The following is a 2,970-nucleotide window of genomic DNA, read 5'->3' as shown; positions in this document are numbered from 1 at the left end:
CTCGGCTCTGCTGTGGCTTTTGCATGGCTCTCAAAAGGGACTCTTTCCAAAATGGTTCCTCTTTTAAAGGATTCCAGTAAGCAACCCCATCTTCCAACAGTAGAGACACACCTCCATGGAAATCATCTAATCAAAAGTTACCCCCCAGGCGGTGCGACGGTGGCTCAGTGACAGAGTTAAGTTACCACCCACAACTGGGTAGGTCACATCTCCATGGGAACAATCACAAAGCTCCCAGCCAGAACTACTGAATGAAGATTAAAGGACATGGCTTTTTTTGGGTCCACCACAGATTGAAACCGACCTGCCCTCATCGTGAAATGTCCTCCTGTCCCCTCCATCAGTGAGGTCCGGCACCCAGCAATCTTATGCAATGTGCTTGCAGGAATTACAGTGCAGGGTGGGGACTAGAAGGGCCACCTGCCCCCCTGCTCCCCGGCTGAGATCCTAACAGCAGCAGCATGTTGGTGGAGGACCAGAATCCTGGAGACAGTGAGCAGAGCCTAGCGGAGACTGCACAGCGGAGCTGAGAGGGCGGTGTAGGAGCCACAAGCACTGAGAAGTAGCTTTCCCTCAAGGGAGGATGTGAGACCTGCTCCCTTTCCCCAGATGTGTCAGAGGAAGGTGACCGTGAAGGGCAAAGGGAAGGATGAATCTAGCTGTTGTACAGAGAAGAATCCCACGAGTCCCTGTCCTTGCTGCTCGGTACCCTCCTTCACAACCCCCCCCACTCCCACACCATGCGCACTTCATGGGCTCTGTCCCTTTACACAAGGCCCATTGACTTCCTCTTGTCTGTCTGTCTCTCTGAACCTTAAACATCTGGGAGAAGTCTAGAAAAGTGCTCTATGAAACCTTTCTGATCCCTCACAGCCTTGGAATCCTTTTCGTATTATTGTCTGGCCCTGCTTTCCAGCTCTTTCTATTTCATAGTATTTTTCTTCATGTCAAATGTCTCATGACCACCTTGCTCCTTTATCATTGTCATGGGATCATGTATTATTTTCTTGCTTGATCAATATGTTTTTAACGATCTCTCCATGTCTATCATAACAAGATGGAGACCAGGATAAATGAAAGAGCACATGAACCTGGAAGACGTGATGTTGCCCTGAAGATGGAGACTTGGGCTCAAGATCCTAATTTTCACTCCAGGTCTGCTGCTAACAAGTTCTGGGACTTTGGAAAATTTAATCGATTCTCTGGACTTTTTTTTCTTAACCCCATCTGTTGAAATGTTGCTAAAAGTATTACCTATTCTGGATAAGTGAGAATTGAAAGAAATATGTGAGAAGATGCTATGGAAATAAATGCTGGGAGAAACTGTAAAAAGATTGGCAGACTCACCCCACCCCACCCCCCCAAAAAAGAGGAAAAAGAAGTCTGTATTAATATAAAGTTACATTATTCTTACAAAACTCGACATAATGCCAGGCACAATGTAGCAACTCAGTAAATATCTTTTATTCATTTATCATCCATTCATTCAACAAATGTGGCTACTCAGTTGCAGAAACGAATCCCCTACGGTCCTAATAAATAAACTGTTTGCTTCAAGGAATAATTACCTCCTGCTGCCCTGATTTTTTGCTCATGGTTAAATTAACTAAGGACAGCACCCATCCCACTCATCTGCTTCCTGACCCAGCCAGGTCTTGTCCCTGCAAGGATTTCCATCCTTTGAAAGTGGCTAATGAACTGACACTCTCACAAGCTGGTTCAGCATAAGGATCGCAAATGGATTTGAAGCTCGCCCCGATAATTTGTTCTGATACCTCCACCAGCAATGCTTGCATGCCCTAAAGCTTCGTTATTAAGATGAAACAGAAAACGGGGAATTATCTGGATCATTCAGGCAAAAATGAACAGTCTCACTTTGACTTGCTTGAGACTGATAAAAACTGAGGCCAAAGCATGCGAATTATTTTCCCTCCTTTTCTTCTATTGAGTTATCAGAAGCATTTTCTGAGCACTCTGTCTCCCTATATATTCAGCCTCACTTGAGAGAGCAGTTTCTGTCCAGGACTCTACTGCCCGTAAGAGGTGTAAATTGAAGCAATTATCTGGATTGTTCAAGGAAAAAGAGCCTCAGAAATTCTTCTGCCTGAGTGATCTAGATAATTGCTTCAATTTTCATGTCAGCTCCCTGCCTTTGGCACTCACTGGGGTAGCCATTTAACTCAAGTCCTGGTGCTGCAGGTTGCCATGTGGGTTGAATGATTTTTGATTGCCTAGGCCCTGCCCTGTTCCTACAAGTACAAAAAATATCTGGCCCTGGGAAGGATTAAAATCCAAACAAATGGGTGAAAGTGTTTTTAAAGATGTGGAGAAATTCCTTTAAATTTTACAAATATCACCTACTGCCATGGAATAGAAAACCCAGATGTCTTTTACAACGTATTGCCTCAGTTCAGGATGCCCAGATAATCTAGCTCAGTGGGGAAGAAGGTGAGTCTATCACGTTCCTTTAACGTGACAGTTGATCTGAAGGAGAAAAGCCCTTTCTCTTCTAGGGGAATTGACACATTAACTGAGCATAATTTTTGCTCCATTAGGCTTTCAGCACTCATCCTCGCAGACATTAGAAGGGAACCATTGCGTTTATGGAGGAAAAGAAGAGAGAAAAGCTACTCTTGTGTACCAGGGGAGGAAGGGAACTGATGAATTAGCATTGGGCTATCACAGGGCCGCATGTGAGTACCAGGAACCAGGTCGTGTTTGGAGCCGAGGTGCAGGAGAGGAGGGGGTGACCTGACACTGATGTTGGCTTCTCCTCCTCTTCCAACTCCCCGAGTCTACATTCATTCAGGCCCCACCTGGATATAGAACTCATCAGCGCTGGCAAGTCCTCTAAAGATCCACTCACAGGAAAGCACTCAAGAGCAATTTAATTTTACTAAAAATGCACAGGAAAACACAGACGATGGGTTTCTATTTCATACTTGAAAATTATTAGATAGACTTCATGTC

The sequence above is a fragment of the Tamandua tetradactyla genome, chromosome 3 (assembly GCF_023851605.1).
Source record: "Tamandua tetradactyla isolate mTamTet1 chromosome 3, mTamTet1.pri, whole genome shotgun sequence".
Lineage (NCBI taxonomy): Eukaryota > Metazoa > Chordata > Mammalia > Pilosa > Myrmecophagidae > Tamandua > Tamandua tetradactyla.
This window is presented reverse-complemented; position numbering follows the sequence as displayed.